We start from the raw sequence: 15,184 nt of genomic DNA, 5'->3' as shown, positions 1-15,184 counted from the left end.
ATAAATAAGTTGAAGAAGCGCACTTTGAAAAAAAACGCTATGGATTTCGAGTTCTTGATTAGCTTAAAGGTTATAAATATGGTTTACCAACTTTCGTTGCCATTAAGTCGGTGTTTCAAAGAGTGAATTTAGACTTGGTCCAAGCAATGGACCTCGCTAAAGATTTAAGGGATCAACTAAAAATTAAACGGGCAGAAGACGACTTATTTTCGAAAGTTTTTTGTATATGGGAAAAATTAGCTGAAATCCTTGACATAGGCGTTAAACATAAGAGAATAGTGAAGCGACAAAAGAATCGTTCGAACCCTTCGGTTCAAAGTGTGTTTTTCACCTCATAACTTTGGACCGAGTGAACCAATTTTGATAATTCTTTTTGTAGGTATTTAAAAGCTGGTGCCTGTTCAGTACCATTAGAAAAACCATAAAACCCAGTTTTGATCCATGGAAGTCGGTTTTGTTTTTTTAATAAAAAAAATACGATTATTTACGGGATCACCTATTTCAACTTACTATAGAAATATTGGTCACAATTTTTGTTCTAGTGCCAAGTTGGAAAAAATATGAAATTTTTACAAAAAATTTTGAAAGATTTTGTACCTACATGAAAATAATGAGAAATCTCTATGGAAAAACCTTATTAATTGTTGATATTAACAAGCTTTCTTCATAAAACAGTTCAATAAGGAAATCTGTTGGTATTTAGGTGGTCCTGGTCATATTTTTCTCTGTGTGAAGAATTAAAAACTCAGAAAAGATATTTGATCAGAAGGAAAAATACTTCCTCTATGAACTCATTGAAAGCGCTCGAAAGCTGCACCGAAAAAAAGTTGTCCTGGTATTTATATTTTATTAAAGATATTTAAGTACACTGCTGGTTTCTACGTCAACTACCGAAAGAACTTTCTCCAATTTAAAGAGAATAAAAACAAAACAAAGAAGCATTATTTAAACTTAAAAAAAAATTTGCGAACTAGATCTATCCCCCCCTTAGCAAAAAGCTATCTACGCCACTGGCGGTCAGAATGTATAATATATTTGTAATGAAGTGTGAACAAAACCATAAACGTGTTGCAATAAAATATAATATACGAGCTACTTTCAATAAAAGAAGGGAAAAAACTTTTTTTCATGCCTTTCATCGCCTTAAATAAATGATTTGTCAATGATTTATTGCTTTTTGTCTATCTGAGGAATATAAATACGTTTCACAACTTGAAAAAAAAGAAAAAAAAAACCTCCGTAGTTACATACATGTCATAATAATTGACAAAGCTTGCAACACTTGTTTTTTGATAAATGGGTCACTTTATCTAAACTTTATTTCCGTAAATTTTTATTTCAATGGTTTTTTGCTGACTCAAAAAATGATAGTAGATGCTCAAGAATTGTTAAAGTCGTTTTGAGCTAATATTGTTTATTTTTCGTGACGCAAGGTAACAACGCTATAAAAATATGAATAAACCCACATAATCTTTTAAGTTCCATGTGTGCATACATTTTGAAGTTTAAGATAAGTACCACTAACTTAAGTCCTATTATTTCCATAGAATGAAAAATATATGGAAGGAAAAAAAAACGAACGTAGGTACTTGTCATATTCTTCGCAGAAAATTTTTGTAAAAAACAAACATTTCCAAGATAAACTGATGTAAAATGTCACATTCCAACAAAAAGAAAAATATTCAACACAGCAAAGTACCTTAAAAATGTAAACTAGTTTCGCGTTTGACAGATCCTAAAAAATGCATACCTGCTGTGTAGATTTGGTTAAGGCTAAAAAAAAAAAAAAAAAACAAACAAAAAAATATAGGTGTTTTATGTTCTCCCGATTTTATTCATTTGGTTATTGCAAGGACGTTGTGATTTGTTTCGAAAAACATCTCTAACATCGAATTTTAAATTTAAAAAAAAAATGAAAAACATATTATTTGGTTAAAAGCAAATAATTGTTGTTGGAAAAATGAAACTATTAGTTTGCTTTTATTGTTTTTATAAACGTTCAAGTCATATTATAGTTAATGCATTTATTTATATTTTGATTGAAATAATTTTATGCACCCAATATATGTTTCTTTAATGTCAATATTTATTAGTTGGATATCATTATTATGGGTTTATTGTATTTAATGACAGTAATTTCATTGATGTAATTATTATTTCTGTTAAGTGAAAGAAATTGTGTTAAAGTACACATATATGACAATTTAATATCAAAGAAAATCGTTTTTGATAATAAATCCATTTAATACATATTTCATTATTCATCGTTTTGTGGTGATAAATTGTTTGATATGTATTCATCAAACTCAATTTTTACTACCCTATATATTTTTATATTTAGGTATGGCAAATTAAGATTTGTAAAAAATAAAATGCACGACTGGGTCGCACGAACTAAACTAACTTTTTATATACAAATTTGGTCAATGTATAAAAAAAAGGATTAAATTCGCTCTTCAAATTAAAAAAAAAAAAAACAAATCTTTAAATTAAATTGAGCTCCAAAAAAAGTATGGAGTTTAATTTCTTATAAAAAAAAAATTAAAAATCGTTAGAGCCGTTTTTTTAAAAAGTAATTTTTTATAAATAATTTTTTGAACAAAAAAATTTTAAAATAAAATAAATTTGATATCCCATTTTTTAGAAACTTTTAATCAACACATGAAACAAACATTTCAAAAAAATTCAATGTCACGATTTCGAAAATTTTATTTTTCAAAAAAAAAAATCTTTAATTTTTTAAAAATCCAAAAGTTATTTTTTTTTTTTTAATTTTGTTTTTTATTTACATATATTCAGGCAATATAAATGTTTTCGCATACAAAAACTCGTTAAAATTGAACAAGCATGAGTCGTTTTTGAGAAAATTAAACTTTTCCAAAATTGGTATATGACAGGTACCGCTATTTTTTGTACAAACAAATTTATTCTAAAAACTCCTCTGTACAGGATCCAAAAACTGCTACATACCAAGTTTGAAGTAGATTGGCTGTAGCTCCTTATTCAGACCGACAGACATCCTGACAGACTAACGCACTTTCGAGACCCCTTTTTACTTGCGATATAGGTACTATACAGGGTGTCCCAAAAGTAATGGATCAAACGAAATATGCAGATAGGCCAACTTTAGGGCTCTCAGAATTTGGTAACTTGTTCATCCCAAATCCTTACGGTTTTCAATTTAATGCAGTTTTTGTGATTTATCGAAAAATCTCGACTTTGCAACAGTATTTTGCTTCCTCCGGTCATAATTGATTTTTGTTTTTTACAATTCCTTCACTAAAACATTGCCTTATAATAAGAAATAATTATTTAATCAAAATATTTTTTATTTCATACGCCATTTTGCTGCAAATTATGTAACAGTTCCATGTTTTATAAAAACTCAATTTCTTACTTTTATTTGAGAGGAACATCCCGAAAAAAAATTGTATGGTGTGATACTGGTTTATTATTTTAAAAACTTGCCGTGTTATTGCACTTTTCAAAAATGTATAAAAATTTCCAAAGTTCAAATCAGAACGAAAGATATTACAATTTTAATGCAAAAAAACAGGGGTTTTCAGAGCTAAATAACAAACAAAAATCGAGGCTTTTATTCAAAAAGAAATAAACAAACAACAGTCGAGGAAATGTGTTTATTTTTCTTTGTTATTTTTCTCTGAAAAGGCCTGTTTTGTTGCATTAAAATTGTAATATCTTTTGTTCTAACTTCAAGTTTGGAAACTTTTATATATTTTTGAAAAGTGCAATAACACGGCAAGTTTTTAAAATAATTAACCTGTGTCACACCATACAAATTTTTTGCAGTGTGTTGCTCTGAAAAAAAATTAAGTAATTGAGTTTTTATAAAACATGGAACTGTTAATTAATTTGCAGCAAAATGGCGTATGAAATAAAAAATATTTTGATTAAATAATTATTTATTCTTATTAGCCAATGTTTTAGTGAAAGAATTGTAAAAAAACAAAAATCAATTATGACCGGAGGAAGCAAAATACTGTTGCAAAGTCGAGATTTTTCGATAATTCACAAAAACTGCATTAAATTGAAAACCGTAAGGATTTGGGATGAACAAGTTACTAAATTCTGAGAGCCCTAAAGTTGGCCTATCAGCATATTTCGTTTGATCCATTACTTTTGGGACACCCTGTATATCAAGTTATGCATTCGTACAAAAAAAAAAAGTTGAGATAACATTTTTCCATGACATTACGATGGTAGAGAATGCCAAAAAAGTGGGTCCCGGAAGTCCGTCTGTCTGTCTGTCTGTCTGTCTGTCTGTCTGTCTGTCTGTCTGTATAAGGACCTACAGCCTAAACGGATGGACCGATTAATGTCAAACTTGGTATGTAGCGTTATTTGGCGACTCTCCAGAGGGGTTTTTGGAATTAATTTTTTTGGACCAAAATTAACGGTACTTGTCATATACCGATTTTAGTAAAATTGAAATATCTCGAAAACGGCTCCAACGATTTTGTTTAAAAAATTCAAACGTTAGTTTTAAGTTAAGGTCTACCTTTTAATGAAAAATTTTTTTTTTGGAAAATCATTATTAACGGTACCTGCCATAGAACCGTTTTTTTCAAATCGGATTATCTCCGAAACCGCTTATTCGATTTCAACGAAACTTTTTGTGAAAAAGCATTTATATAATTTAAATATAAGCCAAAAATAAAATTTTGAAAAAAATAATTTTTGGATTTTTAAAAAAATTTTGAAAATTTTTTTTTGAAAAATCAAATTTTCGAAAACGGGACATTGAATTTTTTTGAAATTTTGTTTTTAGATGTTGATTAAAGATTTCTACAAAATGGCATACCAATTTTATTTTAGAACTTTTTTTCTAAAAAATTATTTATAAAAAATTAGTTTTTTAAAAAACGGCTCTAACGATTTTGAAATTTTTTTTTCTAAAAATGCATGTTAATATATCAATCAAAACTGCATACTTGTTTTGGAGGGCAATTTGATTTCAGATTTTATTTAATTTTTTTAAAAAACGAATTTTATTTTTTTTCCAAATTTCTATATAAAAAGTCTTAACAATTTAAGCAACTTTAACTCTAAGAGCAAGTTCGTGCGACCCAGTCGTGCATTTTATTTTCTATCATCGTAATATCATGGAAAATTGTTATCTCAACTTTTTTTAACGATAGATACATAGTACCTATATGTGTATCGAGAGTAAAAATGAATTGGTATAGCTAGAATGCGAAAAAACTGGGTCTCTCATTTCTGTATTTTTGTAAACTTTTTCAAACATACATACATAGCAGTTAAAAGGAGTTTCTGGTGATTTAATAGAGGAAAAATTTAAAATATACATGACCAAAATAAAACCTATCGTTTTTTTAAATAAAAATTTTGAACCGATTTCTTGATTAAAGAATTTTTCGGAACTGACTTAACCGATTTCAACGCACGTTTTTTGTTTTTGTTAAGAAACCTTTTAGTAATTTCAAAGTTAAAATGATTTTAATTAAAATAATTTTGACAAAAAAAAAAGAATTATTTTTTGCAACTTTGTTTTTAAAAGTTGATAAATACTCATTTTATTGACAAATTTTTGAAAATATTCATAAATAAAAAACTATTTGTATAAAAAAAGATCTAACGAAAATGTAAAAGAGACTGCTTTATTGAACTTTAACTTACGAGATCTCTGTGTTCTTCTAAAAGTTTTTGTTGCAAAAATTGACGTGAAAAATAGTTATTTCTATGTTAACATTAAAGTCGATTTAAGGACACACTTTACAACTTTTTTTTGCAATATCTTTCAGTAAATTTGTTTCTACCAAATGTTTTCCAAATGAAAAATATTTCAACTATTTAAGCGTAAAAATTTTCAAAATTGAAAAAAAAAAAACAAGAAGACATATTGTATATAACGTCCTTACTTCAAATGAAACTATATAGAGTTGTTAAACTAACAATTTATCAATTGGTTACAATTGGTCTACTTTCAAATTTTTGATTTCAGGGCTAAGCAATATTGGCAAGAATTTTTCGCAAAGAAACAATTATGTCTTCAAAGTTAAAAAACTAAATGGTTAGTTCTTTTGAATATGGTTACAAATTTTGCACATACAAATACATACATATTTATACAATTTTAATTTCATATAAGAAAAAAATAATTTGTCGCCTTAAATTTATTAGCCATTTGCTATTTTCAACAAATTAAATAAATTCAGTTGAAATTAAAACTTAAAATTGTATAATTTTTATTTGATTTTTTTTTTTTAATTTAAGTTTCTTTGAAAAAGTTAAGAGTTTAAAATAAAAAAAAAAATTAAATAAGCATAATAATAATTAAAAAGGAAAGAGTAGTCGCAAGTGGTATACACACCTGAATATTAGTTTCGCCATTTTGTTTAAGTGCTTTTATTCCAAAAAATTCAACTTTCTGTTTTTATTCACTTTTGTTAATCCTCAAAACTAATATACAAATATGTACTTAAATAATGAATTATTCTTAGAATTTCCTGACATAATTAAAACCTCTGTCTGCCCATCGACGAATTAAAAAAAATGGAGAATTCTTTTAATTTTTCAATTAAGATTCTCAATTCAATTCGAAGACTCAAATCCCCTAGGCAATTTTCCCTTTGAGCTTCACAAAACTTTGTTCATAATTATAATTGTCTACCTTCCTATCCAGATCATATGCAAATTGATTTCATTGTAATTGCAATAAGAAGAAGAAAAAAAAAATCACCATCAAGAACGAACTTAAAATGATTGAACTTGATTTGTAGTAGTTCTCTGTCGCAACCTACGCAAAACGTCAACTTTCTGTTGACGAAGAAACTACAATCTAGACGAATGACGACGACAAGCGTTGATGGACACTTGAACGCTAATACTCTTCTAAACTGAATATATCCTCACTGCACCCCTTTTTCTTATAAAACGATTGAATTGATGCGATATATGCCTTCTTTCAACATTTACCTTCAAAAGCTAGAGGGCACAAGCTAAGCTATATAGAGTCTCTATAATTCAAGTACCGACAAACGCAATCATTTATTCCATTTTTTATGATCTTTTATTTTTTATTTTACAAGGTCTCTCATTGAATTATACATTGCACAAATATAATAATGCAATATGCACATCATTACAATTGGCAATTAAGTATCTTTTTTTGTGATCTTTATAAAACCGACCTGAACTCAAACAACTGACGTAGTTAGAAGAAGATACATCTTCAACAACTTCAAGACCAGTTAAAGTTAATTGAATCAAGTAAAAAAAAAAAAAAAAAACAAAAAAAACCACCAAAGTATTTAATAAAAAAAATGAAAAAGACATTCTTCACTTCGTTACCTTCAATTTATTTCAGTTTGAGTTTGAGTTTTCAAACTCAAAAAGATTCTCAAAAGAATGTTAAAGATTGGGGGACTAGGGTTAAAAAGGTATGAAAAATCCTTCGACTTGTCTCAGGTAATACATGTCAGTATTATGTATGATAATGTATATCTTTCGTGTTCTCGCTTAAGTTTTTTTTTTTTTTTGGTTTTTCTTGTTTTTTTTTTATTATTTCAAAAGGATTTAGCCCAGATTGTAAGAGGGGTTAAAAACAAAAAAAAAACTGTTGTTCATTTTCATGCCAAAGTAGAAGAACAAGGAGTTGAAAGGAGGAGGGACTTGCTTTTCTAAGACAAAGCAGATACCTACGTGAAAAGCATTAAATATCACATGCAACAACGGAAAGGCTCACACGCTTGTATACCAAAAAAAAAGGATATAATACGACTACACCTGAGCTCGTCCTGTATACTGTTTGGTTAGCCTCCCCGAAGAATCTAACTTCCGTTCGGTTCAGTAACACACTCCTGCATCAGCACACACTAGAAAATTACACGTCCTTCGATTTTAGTTTTTTTTTTTTGTTTTTTTTTTTTTGTATTTCCTTTATTTTATTTTTACGGTATTTTGCTGCTGCTGTGTGAAATTTTAGGTCCTTTGAGCTGACGAAGAACGATATTCCTTAATTTATAAGAAGAAACACCAACTTCCACCATCAGAATAACAACAACAACAACAACAACACTCAAAAGAGAGACAACCAAAAAAAAAAAAAAAAACACTCCAACTCACCAAAGCAAAAATATATAACTTAAAACGCACACGAAACCGTAACGGAAATTTTGGCAAGCACGATTACTATTTTAGGGATAAAATTTTTTGTAAGGTTTTTAGTTAGATCAGAACGGGAGACCTTTCACAACGGTACTATGCCCACCTTAACGGTTGTAACTGCTTTTATACCTCCCCGATACAAATAATTCGAACTGCAGAAAGGATGCAGCGTTCGTATCAGTAGAAAACAGAACAGAAACAGAACTTCTGCAAAGCCAAAGCAACAAAAAAGAGCTTTTTGTGGACGATACTGTAACGACTGTTAAAAAAGCTTTTACGCTGCAGATAGACCCGATAAATGAACCCCAGACTGTGAAAGACTGGGAGAGAGGAAGCTGTTTTGTATAATATTTTGTTTTGTCTCTCGCTGTCTGGGGGTGGAATGAGATAGTTTTGGGGGATGAGTGGGAGATATTTGTATCTGTAGAATTGGTTTTTGTTATCAGTGGTACAGAGTTTTCACAAAGCAAAAGCAAAGTTTGGGGTAGAGAGTTGTGACTGCATTGGAATTGAGTTTAGTTTTCATGTGGTTTGGTTTTGGAATGGACGATGGAAGTGGCTACAAATGGAATGTTTAACAAAAAAAAAAAAAAATAACATTAAAAATGAACAAAGTTAAAAATTTAAATGAAAATAATATAGCGAAGAAGTTCTCTTCATTGGCATTGTTCTGTTTGAGAAATATTTTTATTTATTTATTTTTTTTTTTCAATTTTATTTGAAATGTAAATATTTCTGGAAATACATATCGTTTGTCATTCGAGGAATGGATTGAATTTTCAATGAATTTACAGATTTTTTTCTCCTTTTTTTAAATTTATTTTCGTCTGGAGAAAAAGACTGCTACTGCTTTTGAAAAATTATATTGGCAGAAAGGGTAAAATATAGCTGGAGTGTGAATGTTAAAAAGGCTTTATAAGTCGGTCAAAAGTTTTGCACCTTCTTTGACTATGAATCACTATTCGAGATGGGGGAGAAAAAAGTTGAGTATTGAGAGTAAAAGGGATTTCTTTTTTTTTTTTGGAATGTGTTTTATGTCTTACTTTGTGGTTGATTTATTTTTATACTTGAAAGTAATTTCCATTAAGGTGTAATATTTTAAATATATTGAATTTTATGTCGAAAAAATTTACAAATGTTTTGGTATTTTTTTTTTCTTTTGATAAATAAATCATTTTGGAAACTTTAAAAGAAACTACTTGACAAAATTGATTATTTGTTAAGAATGACCTATTTTTTTTTTTTATTTTTTATATTCTGTGAATTTATTTTCAGTTAGGGAATTTTTGTATGAAAAGATATCTCGACTGGCGAAGACTTTTGTAGATTTCTGCATGAAAAATATTGATTGTACAATAAAAGAAGCGCTTAAAAGATGAATTTGTTATATGAAATTTTTGAAAATTTTAATCTTAATTATTTTTTTTGTTACTAGTTGATAATTCAAATTCATTATTTGCCAAAAGAAGAAGAAAAGAAACCAGTGTCGTTCACTTTAGATATTAAATTTAAGTAATATGTTGAGAAAATTATTTTTTTTGTGTGAAGAATTTGTTAAAAAAAAATAAAAAAAAAAAAAAAAAACAAATAAATATGTTGAGTTTTTAGCAGAAAAATCAAAATCAAAAAATTTTATTTTTTTTTTAATTTCTATTTGAAATTTTTGCCGTTTTTATACGTTTAAATTTATTTTTCTCGAACTTCAAAAGATATGTTTACAATATTTTTATTGAATTTTGGTTAAAAAATTATTCACCTAAAAAATGACATCAAAAAAGTTGCAAACAAGAAAGGGTAAAGTATTTAATAATATTTATTTATTATAAAAACGGCAAAAATTTCAAATAGAAATTTAAAAAAATTAAAATTTTTGATTTATACACAAATTTTTGTATGCAATATTTGAAAAGAATTAAAAACCAATAAAATTGCATTTGAAATTATGTGATGGGTGAAAGCAAAAACTACGAAAACAGCTAATAATTTCAAAAACCGAAATAAAATATAAAAAAAATTTTTAACGGGAAATTTTAAATTTAATCTTTTAAAGGAACTATTTTCCAACCAGAATCAACAAACATTTGAAAAATAGTTGATTTAACTCTAGAGAAAAAAAATTGTATGTATGAGTTAAAAATTATCTATACAAATTTGTATGGGGAAAGTATGACCTTAAAGGCACGGGTTAATGACCTCCAAAATTTTTTTTTTGCTAAATTCCCTTTAATTAGGCCCTAAACTTTCGATCTGGGGGGTGTCTCCCCCGAAAACATCACTTTGGGAAATAACGGACACCCTAATATGTATACCTACATACATACAGGGTGTCCCAAAAGTTAACGTCGAAACGAAAACGGTAGATAGGGTAGGTGGTGACAGTTATCAGAAAAATAATAAAAAAAATCGCAGCCATATATTTTGTGAGTTATGGGCATTTGAAAAAAAGTCGAAAAAATGGTCACCCTGTGACGGTTTTTCATGTGCCGTGACTACAAATCTTAATTTTTCTCATTTTTTTCTTTTGTTACGGAACCTTGAATAACCCTGCTATCAAATGCATTCAAAAAATTTAACTCAGCTGCATCAGTTTTAAAGAAAATATTAAGTTTTTACCCAACTTAGTACTAAAAAATTTTACATGACTCTAATTCAATGAGCCGTAGTGTAAAAAAAAATGCTCTACGAAGTTTCGGCAAGTTGCCTTAAAAGTTGGTGTGTTCAATTCTCTTTTCAAAATGGTACAACATTGTTGGGAATATTCCATAAATAACCGAGATACAATTTTTTTTCTTAAGAAATCCGACTTTTTTTTAGGTAATTTTTCCATATTATTCAAGTTTTGTACCCTTTCAGAACCTTTCAGAATAGAAAAACTTAAATAATATTAAAAAATTACCTAAAAAAAGTCGGATTTCTTAAGAAAAAAAATTGTATCTCGGTTATTTATGGAATATTCCCAACAATGTTGTACCATTTTGAAAAGAGAATTGAACACACCAACTTTTAAGGCAACTTGCCGAAACTTCGTAGAGCATTTTTTTTACACTACGGCTCATTGAATTAGAGTCATGTAAAATTTTTTAGTACTAAGTTGGGTAAAAACTTAATATTTTCTTTAAAACTGATGCAGCTGAGTTAAATTTTTTGAATGCATTTGATAGCAGGGTTATTCAAGGTTCCGTAACAAAAGAAAAAAATGAGAAAAATTAAGATTTGTAGTCACGGCACATGAAAAACCGTCACAGGGTGACCATTTTTTCGACTTTTTTTCAAATACCCATAACTCACAAAATATATGGCTGCGATTTTTTTTATTATTTTTCTGATAACTGTCACCACCTACCCTATCTACCGTTTTCGTTTCGACGTTAACTTTTGGGACACCCTGTATACAGTAAACACTAACCAAAAAAGTTAGTCCGGCAATTCTGTCTCTCTGTCTGTCTCCCTGTATGAAGAGTAGATACCTCGAGCTACAGCCTTAACTATTGAAGAGATTTTCTTCAAACTTGGCATTTAACAGTTTTGGTTATTTTCTTAGGGGAGAAATTGAAATTTCTTTTTAGGACCAAAACTTACGTTATCTGTCATATAACAGAAATAGTTAAGTTACATTTTTTCGAAAACGATTTCGATACATTTTTTTTTGTAGTAGGTACCTTTAACACGTGAACAAACTTATGAAATAATAGAAAAAAATAATATGTAGAAAGGGTTTTTTGATTTATAAATTTCTCGTAATTTATATGGAAAAAAGTTAAAAATAAAATATTTACCAATTTTTTTAAAAATTTATCTTTTTTTATTTGATTTTTAAATAAACATTTTTTGATATTTTTTTTTTGTAAGAAATCAATTTTTTGAAAACGGGTCGATGAGTTTTATCGAAATTTAGTTTTTAAGTGTTTAATATTATTTTCTTTAAAATGGCATACCGACTTTTGTTTTGAAAAATGCAAGCAAATTTCTATAAAAAAAAAATATTTTTTAAAAAAACAGCTCTAACGATTTTAAATTTTTTTTTCTAAAAATTAATTTTTATACAAGAAATAAAATGGCATACTTGATTTTATGAAATTATCATTTATATTTAATTAATAGTTTATATTTTTTTAACATAAATTATGAAATTCCTTAAAAAAATCAAATTATATTGCTTGAAACCAACTTTTATCAAGGCATTCAGAGATAATGAATTTTAAATACAATTTTTGTTGATTAAACACTAAAAAAAATTTTAAATCAGAATTTAAGCTATTTTTAAATATTTATAAAACTTATAATTTTTAATTGTTTTGTAAGAATTTTAAAAGAAAAGTTTAAACGAAGTTTATTGTATGTCACACTCATTGCAAGACAAAGTGTAAAAAGTTTAAATTTTGTTGATCAAGTAGCTATAGTAATAAAAGTTTTTATTTTTTTAAATCAAAGCCTTATCTATTTAAGAAAGAGTACAGAAGTTTTTAAGAATGCTTTTTAAAGGCAAAGACAAATGTTATAGAAACGTCTTTAAAAAGTATTAAAAAAGTATTTAAAAAGATTTGAAAACCCAATCAAACTTCTTAATCCCTTCTATTGGATAGCCAACTTTTGTATGTGAAATTATATCCTGTTTTGTGCTAATTGTGATATGACAGCAAACAATTATGTGTTTATATATTTTATATTATTTTTTTTTTGTCTCTAGTCCTTAAAAATAGATCAATATTTGTTATGAGTTATGACTTATGACTCATAAGTCAGTTAGCTAAAAAACCTTAAAATATAGAGTAAAATATCATAAGTAAAAATATCTTTTTTTCTTCCTTAAATAAATATGATTGAGATCATTTCCGTTTAAAGCCACCTACAAAGTACTACATTAAATGCCCTTGTACCAAACTTCCAATAAAATCTTCTCCTCTCGTATACTTCATTTTGATACATTAAAGTGACTTAAGATAAAAAAAAAAAAAAAATATTTAAATTCTCCTTATTTTTAAGCTCCAACAGCTCCAAAAAAGTACTCAACTGCATCGTCCAGAGAACATTAGTTGTTCTCCAGCCATAAACATAATTTTTATGTGGAAGTTCGTTGGTTTTTATAGCCAGCCGGATGCATTTCATTTTAATACCTTATAGAGTTGAAGTAATGGTGTCTATATGTACGTAGTACGTAGGAGCGCTGTTTTTTTCTTTCTTTTTTTTTTGTTAAGTATCTAAAAAGTTGAAATAAATTTGAATGTTCGGTGGGGTATGACTTGGTTTTTTTTTTTGGTGGGAGAAAATTCATTTTTATTTTCTGTTTTTTTTGCATAACAAAGTAATTAAAAGTAGTCAAAATGTAAATCATTTTTGTGGATGAGCTTGAGTTGGAAACTATAAATTGAATATTGAAAAACGATGTTTTTTAAATGAGAAAAATTAGTTAAAAAATGAAAAAAAAAAAAAAAATAATTTAAAAGAGTCATTTTCTAGATTGATTTATATTTTCTCTAAATTTTATTTAATAGAAATTAATTTTATTGTTAAAGCTCATAAAGATAGTTCCATCAGATATTAAAACATAATCTCTTTCGTAAAATGATATGAAAGTGTACTTTGACATGAAACATTTACATGTCCATGTCAAAGCTTAGTCAAAAAGGGTTTTGCATTTAATTATTTTATAAAATGCACATAAGTAATTTTATGTGTTTTTCACACATTGGTTTTTCCTTGGGACACTGTTCCGTTAAAGATTTAAATCGACATGTTGTAGGCTTTGTTCAGGAATATTATAAAAAAACAAATCGATTCGTGTTTCTAGTGAAATTATTTATTAGTTGTTGCATGCAATACTTTTAAAATTGATTTATGGAAATGAATATGGAAAATAGTGTTTGATTTTATAATAGAAAAATTACAGAAAATTTAAGCTTAACAGTTTAAGAACTTTTTAAACAAATTTGAAGAAAAAGCTTTCAATTTTTTTATCGGTTGGTAAGAACTTATTTAAACTCAGTTTTGGAATCAATTCAGGAGTTATTGTTGTTTTGTTAGCTCAAATTTATTTATAGAAATTCATAAAGATGTCAAAACTCCATCACAACCAAAAGAGAACACTAATAAATGATTATACATAATTCAAAAACATGACCATTGATGTATCTTTTCTGTATAAGCGTATAAGTTATTATATTGTATCTTATCTCTTCGACAATATTAGCTTAGAGTAAATACATGATAAATAATTTTGTATCCAAGGCGAAGGAGATCTCTTGTCTTCAAACAAAATTCAAAGACACAACAAGAGTGATAAAATGATGCACAGGCATCAGCACACATACAATTGATTGACATTAATTTGCTTTGCTAACACACCGCCTGAGACTGAGACAAACAACAAACTATATTTATGAAGATTTGTGTTGATGATAAATATTTTTGGGACATGTCTTCTGTATTATATCCAAGTCATATGAATGGAAATTGTTTTGTATTTAATTACTTTTGAGACACAATGACTATAAAATTAAGGTTTATTTATTTGTGCAAATTTTCTGTAAAGTGAAAATAAATTTGAAAAAAATTCAATTGCAACTGGGTTCATTTTTTAAAACATTCCAACTTTATTCCACGAGTTGATAACTATTATAGCCGTGTTTTTCTACATATCAAAACTGCAATTATTTTTCATTTTAAACTTTTAACAAAAAGAATTCAATTTTTTTTTTTTTTTTGAAAAAATAATTGGTTCACATATTGTTTGAACAATAGAAACACATCAAACGATTTGTCATAACTTGACCATTATAATAAATTGTGACAAACTTCTAAATATCTAGCAAAAAAAAAACAAGAATTCAATCACACAATAGTCAAATATTGCACAATTTCATTGGTACACTGTGGTGTATACGTAATTTTATGAAATGAAAATTTTAAAATAACTCAAGATCTAGGTCTTAATATACTTCCATCTTCGAACACTTGGCTGCCTATGATTTGCAATAAGTTAAAGTATTTGGAACAATATAATATGCATATCTTAGTAACACCGGATTCTGAGTTTACT

At 27.4% G+C, this 15,184-nt stretch overlaps 1 protein-coding gene across 1 annotated transcript in view; it reads right to left on the bottom strand.

Moving 5' to 3' along the window:
• LOC129913574 (calexcitin-1) overlaps positions 1-8,257 on the bottom strand; it is a 39,135-nt gene extending 30,878 nt beyond the window's left edge. The window contains exon 1 of the mRNA XM_055992321.1: positions 8,107-8,257. The gene's annotated coding sequence lies outside the window, so the exon portion shown is untranslated. The remainder of the gene's footprint in view (positions 1-8,106) is intronic.
• Between the last annotated feature and the right edge of the window lie 6,927 nt (positions 8,258-15,184).

Source organism: Episyrphus balteatus, chromosome 3, assembly GCF_945859705.1.
Source record: "Episyrphus balteatus chromosome 3, idEpiBalt1.1, whole genome shotgun sequence".
Taxonomy (NCBI): domain Eukaryota; kingdom Metazoa; phylum Arthropoda; class Insecta; order Diptera; family Syrphidae; genus Episyrphus; species Episyrphus balteatus.
The sequence above is the reverse complement of the archived record's forward strand: the minus strand, read 5'-3'. Positions and strand labels throughout refer to the sequence as shown.